This window comes from Toxorhynchites rutilus, chromosome 1 (genome assembly GCF_029784135.1).
Source record: "Toxorhynchites rutilus septentrionalis strain SRP chromosome 1, ASM2978413v1, whole genome shotgun sequence".
Lineage (NCBI taxonomy): Eukaryota > Metazoa > Arthropoda > Insecta > Diptera > Culicidae > Toxorhynchites > Toxorhynchites rutilus.
Window position 1 is genome coordinate 162,420,435 of NC_073744.1, and position 12,870 is coordinate 162,433,304.

Genomic DNA, 12,870 nt, shown 5'->3' on the forward strand with positions numbered 1-12,870 from the left:
GGATGTTAGTCGCAGATGCCGAAGAACATTGTATACCTTCGAACACATAGTAAATAGTTGACAGTCCCAATCAAGATTGGAAGTTAAAATGAAACCAAGGTTGGTATACTTATCAACGTATTCAACAACGTTTTGACCAAGGATAACATCGGGTAACAAGGTACGATTTCTAGTCCTTGAAATAAACATCACCTTAGTTTTATCTACGTTTATAGGCAACAGGTTTTGGAGAGACCAACTATAAACTCCCTTCAAGTTATTATTCAAAAGGTTTGCCATCTCTTCAATAGGAATATTGATAGAAGCTATATATATTTGTACATCATCAGCGAACATGTGAATTTTGCAGAATTTCAGTATTGAAGGTAAATCGTTAATGTATAAAGAAAACAGTAACGGGCCCAGGATGGAACCCTGTGGAACTCCTGATACTATATTGATAGGTTGAGAATTAATTCCATCTACTGAAACAACTTGAGATCGGTTAGACAAATATGATTGTATAAGGCGAAACGAACAGTTAGAGAAAAAAAATTGTTCTGACAATTTTCGTAACAATTTACAGTGTGATACACGATCAAATGCTTTTGAGAAGTCTATCAATAAAAGAAGTGCCACCCCGACATTGGAGGTTCGTAGCTCGTCAGTCGACTACACGATGCGTCGAATCATCGAGCGGCCAACATTCGAGGGTGTTCGTAGCATCGTGTAGCGCTGGCTTAAGCAGCAGGGTTGTACACACGTGTTTGGAAAAAAAAGCCTGTTTCTGTTATTGAGCGGAATAAGTGCTATAACACGTCTATCACTCTCGGGAAAATGTGTTTGTTGTTTGCTCGCAAGGATTATGCCGTTTCGCTATTTAAATGATTGTCAACGACGACACCAACAACGAAAAACAAACATTTTATCGAGCCGGCTCACATTAAAAACACGCAGCGGGCAAAAAAGGTTCAACAGTCTAAGCTCAGTGCCTTCGAGCGGAACGGCTTTCCGGGGCGGCGCCATTTTTTTACACCCGATTCCGTGATAATAATGATTGCTCTCTCACGTTGCGGCGCGTGTTACAAGAACCGACCACCGACCACACGGCACGCAGTGAATGATAAATTTCAATTAAAAGTACCCTGGTTGGAGTCGGCCCCCGTAGTGGCCAGCAGGAGGATTTACCGGAAGGCACGTCGCCGGATTTTATTGCTGCTCTGAGCCGGTGTAATCACCACCAGGTTCAACCCCTCCTTGGTGTTCGACTACGCGGCAGGAAACGCGAATATTTCATAATATATTCCGCGGTGAAGTGAGAGGAAAACGTGCAATTATTTTAGCCAGGAATTATGCGACTCGTTGGATGTAATCTCTGTTGTTAGTCTCAAAGAAAATTGTGCAAACAATTCAACGAAAATTTGACTTTGTTTCATTCCTTCAGCATCACACATCATCATGAATGTATAAATTTTCGTTCTGTTTACCGCTGCTAACAGTCGATTTTTCATTCATCGTTCCACATAAAGCTTGTTTGACAAGCAGCTGTTTATAGAAGAAAACCAATTTCCGTTCCTATTTGCAATGTCTTCTTCAGTCCTTCCACGTGTGTGTGTGTGTGTGTGTGTGTGTGTACCACTTTATCTCACCCAAGTGTTGCTATCATCTATCAGAAAGGTGCACATTGTATTCCATCCCATAAATTACGTCTGTCAACGTCTACACCACCTGTCGGTGGCGGCGGCGGAGCCGGACTCCAGGACATGGATGTAATTAACCTCCCTCCCGGTACTAGGGACTGTGTGCACTGCCCAGATTTCCAGACAGACGTGATTGTGTGCCAATGTTTGCAACGCAGACCATAATTCGGTAACATATGTGGCAGGTCCGATAATAACTTTCCTGTACTCGAAGTGCTATGGAAATAACCAATACATGATACCACCAATCGAAGCTTTCCTCCCAGTCTAACCTCACACTGGCTGTCTGGGGAAACTTGCCTGACACACGAGCAGAAAATGGGGGAGGTGTCGAATACAAGTGAGCGCACATGGCAAACTTCCCAACAGTCTATATTTCATGAACTCCGATAACAATCGATTGCATCAGGCGCCGGAATGAGGTGAGCACACTTTTGCGTCTTACCTTCGTTGGCGCGCCGGATGTCGCGCGTTCGGAATCGCAACGTCTCTGTTAGCTAATGGAGTGATGGCTGAGTTAGGTGATGGATCCGATTTCCGAATGGGCTAATCTTGCCTCGGTACAACACAAATATTCCTTCGTTGTTTTCAAATAAGATGCTATTTTCATGTTGCGTCAATCTTGTTACGGAACACATATTTTTGGCGCGAATCAACATGTTGTTTGGAAATTAAAATCTATTCTTATATTCACCGGAACTTCAGACTCTCGTGCGAGGGAATGCGTAGGAACAGACTGGTGTTTCCTTCCTGTTTTTGACGTAGGACTACGTCTAACCGGAAGATATAGGGGGTGAAATGGAAATTTAGGCACTGAACAAGTAGGAAAAAATGCAAGATTTGGAACGCTTACAACTCGAACATTTCTCAATAGATCGCAAAGGTTTTTGCATCAATTGATAGGAAATATATCTACGCATCTATCATAACGAATAACATTTCATTTTTCTTGAGATAAATAATTGAATAATTGTGAAATATCAAGCATTGTCAAAATGCACTATGTGCCCATTTTTGATTGGTCCATTTTGTGCTCCTCAAATCGAACCGACCAAAACGGGCAACCAGAGCAGCAGCGAAATAGAATGAACCACGATTGGAAAGGAAAAAGAAAAAAATGAAACGAAACATTGGTCGCAGTCTCACACATGCGTAATTCTCGAGCCAGCCAGTCAGCTTAAAAATCCCCGCTCCGCTGCCGTAACGATCATTCTCATTCAAACCGTACACCACATCGTTTCGCATCACAACACATCAACAAACCAACCCAAGCAGCCATGTCTGGACATGGCAAAGGAGGAAAAGTGAAGGGAAAGGCAAAATCCCGCTCGAACCGTGTTGATCTGGAGTTCCCCGCAAGGGTAGCAAGGCCGAGCGCGTTAGTACCAGTGCACCAGTCCACCTAGCCGGCGTTATATAGTTTCGGCCGCCGAAGTGATCGAGTTAGCTGGCAAAGCTGCTCGCGACGATAAGAAAACCCGCATTCGGAACAGAACACATTCGGTTCGGTGGACATCAAGACAACAGGCAGTTGCAGCGAGTGGCGAGTGGCAAACGCAATCGCAAAACGGCATCAGGTAGCTGAAGAAAAAAGTTTGTTCTTTCTACAAACTGCTTTGGTGGCAAATCCAGAACAAGGCGGCATCGAGGGCGTTCGAAATGGTTTTTTTTTTCAAAACCACAAGTACTAAGTTTTCTAAATAGGAACCATTCCATAAAACAAGGCGCTTTTCAGGGCCATTAAACCTTTCAAAAAAGAGTTTAGGAAATACAGTTCAATGCTTTCTAAAACAATATCCAATATAATAATAAAACACAAATTGATTTTTTCATAATTTGTTTGCCAGGATATGATGAGTATGTGAATTTGGCAGTTGTTCTGAGCTTATTGATTTTCACCAATTCTTATATTGCTTCTAGATTGAAAGTACAGTAATTTACACTTATCTCGACATTTAGCTAATTGGACGGACATGTAATGCGACATATTTAGTTGGACATTTTTGTAAACATAGAGTTCGGGGTCCAAATTATGATCCCACATTGAAAGTCAACACTGTACCACTGTCATCGCAAATGTTCAATTACAGGTTAAAATTACCTCCAATCCGATACTGAGTGGTGGTAATGCGACGTGCCATTGAATGTAATTTACTGTAAAATATGTCACAAGCTGGATGGGAAGAAATTTTCCAACTGTGAAAGCTGTGGCGAGTGGCAAATGCAATCGCTAAACAGAAAGGTTTAGTCGAACAAGATGGGGATATCGAGTGATAACAAAACAATAAACTCTTTAGATTGAAGATAATTTTGTGATCCTGAAAAGGACCCTTTTTAGCCTGCATGTGAATCCAACGAGCGAACAAATCGTAATGAACGTATTTTTTTTGCCATCGCTCCCTTTTAACGCTCATTCGTTCGTCTAGTTGGACTCGCCCCTCTGGCAGAGTCTGCCGATTTGTCTCTATCCTGTGAGTGTGTACCTAAAACCTGTGAGCTAGAGTATAAAACACGCGGACCCAAAAAAATATCTTATTTTCTTTCAAACTGTAAACCCGTGTGGTTATACGGCATCGGCATCGTGGACGTAACAAAGGAGGACAAGTTAAGGGGAAGGCAAAGTCTCACTCGAACCGTGCAGGTCTCCAGTTCCCTGTTGGTCGCATTCACTGATTGCTCCGCAAGGGTAACTAGGCCGAACGGATTGGTGCCGGAGCACCAGTATACCTAACAGCGATTATAGAGTTTCGGCCGTCGGAGTGCTCGAGTTGGCTTGCAAAGCTGCTCACGACAATCAGAAAACCCGCATCAAGAACAGAGCAGCTTCGGTTCGGCGCTCATCAAGGCAACAATTAGTTTCAGTGAGTGGCAAAGTGTTTCTCCGGCACGTCGCATTAAATGTAATTTACTGAACAACATGTCACAAGCTGGATGGGAAGAAATTTTTCAACTGTGAAAGCTGTGGCGAGTGGCAAACGCAATAGCTAAACAGGAAGGTTTAACCGAACAAGATGGGAATATCGAGTGATAACAAAAACACAACACCAAAGGTTCTTTTCAGAACCATCAACATATTAATAAAGAGTAAACAGTAAACTAATCCATTTTTCAGGTAGATAGGTAGGTATTCACGTAGGAGAAGAAAATAAAACAATATATTTAAAATATATATTTAACAAAAGCTGTCCCCTTTGTATAGTCCTACGTCACTCCGGTTATGTCCCCGACATTACCCACCCGTCTTTTTTGTGCCTGAGCAAGCGCGACAGGGAGTTGGACGATGGGCCGAATCTATCAGAGGCGTGCTTTGTGTCGTTAAAGAATATTTCTGCTTTCAAATGTTGTAGATAATCTACATGTATCCTCCGGTATCCAGTATCCGGTCAAACCACTATTCGTTTCTTTTTTTATCAAAAACTTTTATTAACCCTCTTGTACTCGCGTGCAAAATCGTAACACGTATACTCGCGTACGGTGTCACAGACCGAAAATTGTACTTCTCTGTAATGTTGCCGTTGTGTGTTTTTCAGGCTTTATTGGCATTTATTTGAAGAAGAGGGTATGATTGAATGAAAAAACTCAAAAAAAATGTTTTCTTCGTCTTTATTATGTTTTAATAGTCACCTAATTCAGCCTCCTCAAACTAGAGTAATTTTTGATACTCCAACACAAATAACGAAATTCGAATTTTTCACTGTTATTAATTAAAAGCAAGCAATTGAATATAATTCATGGAAGTATAAAGAGCTATAAAATAACATAAAAACGATTGTGGTTTCATTGGAGTAAGAATCAGAACATAGCATAACTGCATAACATATTTTTTATATTTCATGCAGTTGTTGCGTGTATTTCGGGTCTTTTATCGAAGAGAAGAATGTATAACGACCTTCTAGATAATTACCAGATGATAAAGCTTCTGGAATATAAAATTTGCATATTTCTATTATTCTTTGTCTCTGTTTTCTTGGTAAACTAATAGTAAATACCTTTTTTTAGATGGGGCATAAAAAGATGATATAAAAGGATTCCTAGGAACTTCCTTTTCTTTTTCTTGTTTTTGACGATTCTTGTCCATTATAAAAAAAAGACGGGTAGGTAATGTCGGGGACATAACCGGAGTGACGTAGGACTATACAATGGGGACAGCTTTTGTTAAATATATTTTAAATATATTGTTTTATTTTCTTCTCCTACGTGAATACCTACCTATCTACCTGAAAAACGGACTAGTTTACTGTTTACTCTTTATGAATATGTTGATGGTTCTGAAAAGAACCTTTGGTGTTGTGTTTTTGTTATCACTCGATATTCCCATCTTGTTCGGTTAAACCTTCCTGTTTAGCTATTGCGTTTGCCACTCGCCACAGCTTTCACAATTGGAAAAATTTATTCCCATCCAGCTTGTGACATGTTGTTCAGTAAATTACATTTAATGCGACGTGCCGGAGAAACACTTTGCCACTCACTGAAACTAATTGTTGCCTTGATGAGGGTTTTCTAATTGTCGTGAGCAGCTTTGCAAGCCAACTCGAGCACTCCGACGGCCGAAACTCTATAATCGCTGTTAGGTATACTGGTGCTCCGGCACCAATCCGTTCGGCCTAGTTACCCTTGCGGAGCAATCAGTGAATGCGACCAACAGGGAACTGGAGACCTGCACGGTTCTAGTGAGACTTTGCCTTTCCCTTAACTTGTCCTCCTTTGTTACGTCCACGATGCCGATGCCGTACAACCACACGGGTTTACGGTTTGAAAGAAAATAAGATATTTTTTTGGGTCCGCGTGTTTTATACTCTAGCTCACAGGTTTTAGGTACACACTCACAGGATAGAGACAAATCGGCAGACTCAGCCAGAGGGGCGAGTCCAACGAGACGAACGAATGAGCGTTAAAAGGGAGCGATGGCAAAAAAATACATTCATTACGATTTGTTCGCTCGTTGGATTCACATGCAGGCTAAAAAGGGTCCTTTTCAGGATCACAAAATTATCTTCAATCTAAAGAGTTTATTGTTTTGTTATCACTCGATATCCCCATCTTGTTCGGCTAAACCTTTCTGTTTATCGATTGCATTTGCCACTCGCCACGGCTTTCACAGTTGGAAAATTTCTTCCCATCCAGCTTGTAACATATTTTACAGTAAATTACATTCAATGGCACTGTAATTGAACATTTGCGATGACAGTGGAACAGTGTCGACTTTCAATGTGGGGTCATAATTTGGACCCCGAACTCTATGTTTACAAAAATGTTCAACTAAATATGTCGCATTACAGGTCCGTCCAATTAGCTAAATGTCGAGATAAGTGTAAATTACTGTACTTTCAATCTAGAAGCAATTTAAGAATTGGTGAAAATCAATAAGCTCAGAACAACTGCCAAATTCACATACTCATCATATCCTGGCAAACAAATTATGAAAAAATCAATTTGTGTTTTATTATTATTTTGGATAATGTTTAGAAAGCATTGAACAGTATTTCCTAAACTCTTTTTTGGAAGATTTAATGGCCCTGAAAAGCGCCTTGTTTTATGGAATGGTTCCAATTTAGAAAACTTAGTACTCGTATTTTTGAAAAAAAACCATTTCGAACGCCCTCGATGCCGCCTTGTTCTGGATTTGCCACCAAAGCAGTTTGTATAAAGAACAAACTTTTTTCTTCTGCTACCTGATGCCGTTTTGCGATTGCGTTTGCCACTCGCCACTCGCTGCAACTGCCTGTTGTCTTGATGTCCACCGAACCGAATGTGTTCTGTTCCGAATGCGGGTTTTCTTATCGTCGCGAGCAGCTTTGCCAGCTAACTCGATCACTTCGGCGGCCGAAACTATATAACGCCGGCTAGGTGGACTGGTGCACTGGTACTAACGCGCTCGGCCTTGCTACCCTTGCGGGGAACTCCAGATCAACACGGTTCGAGCGGGATTTTGCCTTTCCCTTCACTTTTCCTCCTTTACCATGTCCAGACATGGCTGCTTGGGTTGGTTTGTTGATGTGTTCTGATGCGAAACGATGTGGTGTACGGCTTGAATGAGAATGATCGTTACGGCAGCGGAGCGGGGATTTTTAAGCTGACTGGCTGGCTCGAGAATTACGCATGTGTGAGACTGCGACCAATGTTTCGTTCATTTTTTTCTTTTTCCTTTCCAATCGTGGTTCATTCTATTTCGCTGCTGCTCTGGTTGCCCGTTTTGGTCGGTTCGATTTGAGGAGCACAAAACGGACCAATCAAAAATGGGCACATAGTGCATTTTGACAATGCTTGATATTTCACAATTATTCAATTATTTATCTTAAGTAAAATGAAATGTTATTCGTTATGATAGATGCGTAGATATATTTCCTATCAATTGATGCAAAATCCTTTGCGATCTATTGAGAAATGCTCGAGTTATAAGCGTTCCAAATCTTGCATTTTTTCCTACTTGTTCAGTGCCTAGATTTCCATTTCACCCCCTATATCTTCCGGTTAGACGTAGTCCTACGTCAATATATACCCGAAACTGTAACTGTTAAAAATTAGCATAAGCTACCGATTAGTTTATAGTTTACTGTTTACAATTCTTCCACAAGTGAAATTCTTTTACAAGTGTTTATATTCATTATATTCAGTGAATAACTATACGAAAGTCAAACATTTATAATTTGCGTTTGAACGTATGAGTCTAACGACGAATATATCGACGAATAGTTAATATGTGGATCCGTTCAATCCAGTTACAAAAGGGACTGAATTCAAATAAGAATAGTCCGGTAATGATCTTATGCATGATATTCAAAAAATATTCCACGCCACTAACAATAATTTATACATTTCATTCAACAATATTCTAGAATATGAAAAAGGCACTTGTCCAAAAAAGTTACTTCTATACTCGCGTCGGTGTGTCAGACCGAAAGTGTTAAAAAAGTGGCACACGTCCCCTTTGTACCAACACATGCGATACGCTAAACGATGACGAACGACGAATAACGAAGCTAGAGAGAATCGCAAAGTCGTAGTGTTGAATTTTTTTTCCAAAATATATATTTTATTAAGGCACATGTGGCGTTAGCCTGACGGGGCCGGGAGTCCAATATTTTGACAATTTTTGTCTTACTATGTTAGTAATATGTAACCGATTACTCGCGGTTGGCTCGAGGTTAGTATTACAAGTGTTCTCATAATTGGTATGTTGCAGTCTTCGATGCTCTGTACGTGTGCCCGACACGGGATACTTCCTATTGGGATGCAGCTGACCATTAATCAGCAACGCCCCCCTAGTCTGTACCCCATATCTAGCGTGGTGCGTCTTTCTCGCCTCGAGGAATCCAGGATAGAATGTTGATATTTTCTGAGAAATGAACGAATTATTGATTTCTCGGTCTGACAGACCAATGCGCGAGTATAGGAGTGTTAATCAGTCTCAATTACTTATTATCCAACGTTTACGGAGTCAAATTTCACCTTAAAATTCACGAGAGGGGTAGTTTGGTTTGATGGGGAAGGAAGGAATCAAACAGAGATATAATTTCTTTTGAGAAATTGGTAAAGGAAAATCATAAGGTTGAGGTCGCGAGTAGCTAAGATGTCTCTAAACGGTAAGTCAGATTGCGTTCATCGTGCCCTGAGTGAATCCGATAGATGAGCCCTGGCAACACTATCAGTTTCATCACTAATACTTATATTATACTAGCTGACCCGGCGAACTTCGTCCCGCCCAAAATTTTGACGTAGGACTACGTCTTTCATTTCTACACCGGGGTGTAAAATCAAAGTTTAGAAAACGGAAGCGTTACGCCGGAGACCGAGATTTTGAGCATTAATAGCTCCTAAACAACTGAACGAAATTGTATGATAAACACTTCATTCGAAAGATAAAATGTCTACGCGTTATATACTTGTTACTTTTTGATCCAAAAACTTGTTTCAATAGCTTTAAAATTGCTTTCAAAACAGGCTATTGAAATCACCAATCGATATATAAGCGAGCGCCGCACGGAAATCCACTCAGTTATAGGTGAACAGCGATTGAGGTACCATCGCAGCAATGAATGATGTTTCCCTAACACAGACTTCAAAACCATGGAGCCTGGGGAAATCGGCATTGCAAAATGGATACAAGCAGCGGGTACTTTTATACTCGTTTGCGCTTTTGCAAATCGGAATATTTCCTTAACACAGACTTCAAAACCATGGAGTCTGGAGAAACTGGCATTGCAAAATAGATGCAAGCAGCGAGTACATTTGTACTCGTTCGCGCTTTTACAAAATGGAATGTTTTCCTAACACAGACTTCAAAACCATGGAGCCAGAGGAAACTGGCACTGCAAAGTAGATGCAAGCAGCGGATACTTTCGTACTCGTTTGTGTTTTTGCAAATCGGAATGTTTCCCTAACACGGACTTCAAAACCATGGAACCTGGGGAAATCGGCATTGCAAAATAGATGCAAGCTGCGAGAACTTTTGTACTCGCTTACGTTTTTGCAAACCGGAATATGTTTTCCCAACACAGATTCCGAAACCAATAAGTTGGGAAAATCGGCATTCCAGATCACGACAGTACTTTTTATACCCCTATGCATTTTTACACTCTGGAATGCGTTTTGCTAACACGGTCTACAAAAGCGGGTACAAATGCAACGCTTTGGCTCGGTTATTCAAGACTGCATGCCCCTTCATGTCGCCAGCTCACTGAACTTATACGCATACCGTTTGATGATTAGGCAAAATATTGATAACTATTTGCTGCGATAACCACTATCATAATGCATGAATTGACCTAAGTTGGGATTTGTTTGCAATTGTTTCATTCATTCACTAGTTTAATCAATAATTTAATCAACAGCTTTGCGCAGCGGCGATATCGTACCAAATGAGGAACATTCGAAGTGCGATTATTGCTAATTGAAAAAACACAAATGATTACTAAGCCAACGGCAGTCCTACGTCAACCTTGCGGTTATATCATAGATATAACCCATCCATAGTTTTTTGTTATCAATACCTCCAAACGTTCACGTTTTCCTACTTACGATCATGGGTCCAATCGCAGAACTGTTCATTGATTCATCTTCTAATTGACCCTTCACAATTTACTTTTAATATAAATTCCCTAGAACTTCTACCAAAACTCGTCATTATAATACCAGATTATTTTCAGACACATTTCTCGTTCAAGATTTTTCAACCACTTGCAAATATCATGTTTCTCCGTTACATCGAATAAATGTTTGAAAATATGATAGAATGAAGATAGCCCTAAACCGGATAACAAGTTTTTCGAGTTTTGCTCTTATCAACATATTCGGCGATCCATTTTAACGTGGGACTGCGTCTATCCGGAGTATATGGGGGGGTAAAATGAAAACCCAAACACTGGACATTCAGGAAAAAATTAAAGATTTCGTATGCTTATAACTCGAACATTTCTTACTGGATCGGAAAGATGTTTGCATCAATTGATAGGAAATATTTCTACGCTTCTATCGCAATTAATAAAATGTTATTTTTCATTAGATAAACTTTTTTTTTTATCCCATTTATTTATTTATTAGGCTCATTAGCATTTTATCTGTAACAGAGCCGGGTTTCTATCGTGTACAAATTGTAAATTACACAGTAGTAGTAGTAGCCATTTGGGCGTTAGGTTTCCTGTTCCATTTCATTATGGTAAGTTACACTGTAGTAGCCATTTAGGCGTAAGGGTATTCTATCTGTTCTTCCATTGTTCATTGTTGGGTTATTTATAATAGAACAGCAGCCTTATGTTTCTTGCAGAGCAGAGCAGTTGTTTGGATGAAACGATCTTTGTTCCACCGTGAATCGATCTCCATTGCTGATGATTGTTGCGTGGACGTAGTTATTCTATAACAACACAAAGATGGTCAATTGAGAGCCCTGAGTTTGAACTCACGATCGATCGCTTAGTAAGCGAACGCGTAACTAAGTGGCTACGAAGACCCCCTGATAAACAATTGAATAACTATAAAATGTTAAGCGTTATCCAAACGCCCTAACGCCTCGTTTTTATTGGCTCGATTTACGGTTTCCCCAACACATCCATCTAAACTAAGCAGTCTTGTGGAAATTGGCATTGCAAATACATGGAAGTATGGGGATTTTTGTTCTCATCAAAATGTGTTCCCTAACACAGACTTCTAAATTAAGCAGCGTTGGAGAAACTAGCATTGCAAATTCATGCAGGTCGGGGGTATTTTTGTTCCGACTGGAAAGTGTTTCACATACTTTAAATCCGAGGAGCGTGATGAAATTGGCATTGCAAATACATGCAAGCCGGGGGTATTTTTGTTCCGACTGGAATGTGTTTGCCTAACCAGACTTCAAAACCAAGATGTCTGAGGAAATCGGCTTTGCAAATAAATGCAAACTGCGAGTACTTTTGTCTCTTGCCTTTGTGCATACTAAAATATGTTTCCTTAACACGGTCTCTGTGAAATCTGTGAATCTGTGAAAGCTGTGGCGAGTGGCAAATGCAATCGCTAAACAGAAAGGTTTAGTCGAACAAGATGGGGATATCGAGTGATAACAAAACAATAAACTCTTTAGATTGAAGATAATTTTGAGATCCTGAAAAGGACCCTTTTTAGCCTGCATGTGAATCCAATGAGCGAACAAATCGTAATGAATGTATTTTTTTGCCATCGCTCCCTTTTAACGCTCATTCGTTCGTCTCGTTGGACTCGCCCCTCTGGCTAAGTCTGCCGATTTGTCTCTATCCTGTGAGTGTGTACCGCTAGAGTATAAAACACGCGGACCCCAAAAAAATATCTTATTTTCTTTCAAACCGTAAACCCGTGTGGTTGTACGGCATCGGCATCGTGGACGTAACAAAGGAGGACAAGTTAAGGGAAAGGCAAAGTCTCACTCGAACCGTGCAGGTCTCCAGTTCCCTGTTGGTCGCATTCACTGATTGCTCCGCAAGGGTAACTAGGCCGAACGGATTGGTGCCGGAGTACCAGTATACCTAACAGCTATTATAGAGTTTCGGCCGTCGGAGTGCTCGAGTTGGCTTGCAAAGCTGCTCACGACAATCAGAAAACCCGCATCAAGAACAGAGCAGCTTCGGTTCGGCGCTCATCAAGACAACAATTAGTTTCAGTGAGTGGCAAAGTGTTTCTCCGGCACGTCGCATTAAATTTAATTCACTGAACAATATGTCACAAGCTGGATGGGAAGAAATTTTCC

At 40.7% G+C, this 12,870-nt stretch overlaps 1 protein-coding gene and 1 pseudogene across 2 annotated transcripts in view; one reads left to right on the top strand and one right to left on the bottom strand.

Moving 5' to 3' along the window:
* The window catches only part of LOC129763618 (alpha-1D adrenergic receptor), a 329,279-nt gene that overhangs the window by 68,026 nt on the left and 248,383 nt on the right, over positions 1-12,870 (bottom strand). The gene's annotated exons all lie outside the window — the stretch shown is intronic.
* LOC129763841 (U4 spliceosomal RNA) lies at positions 10,509-10,585 on the top strand (annotated as a pseudogene).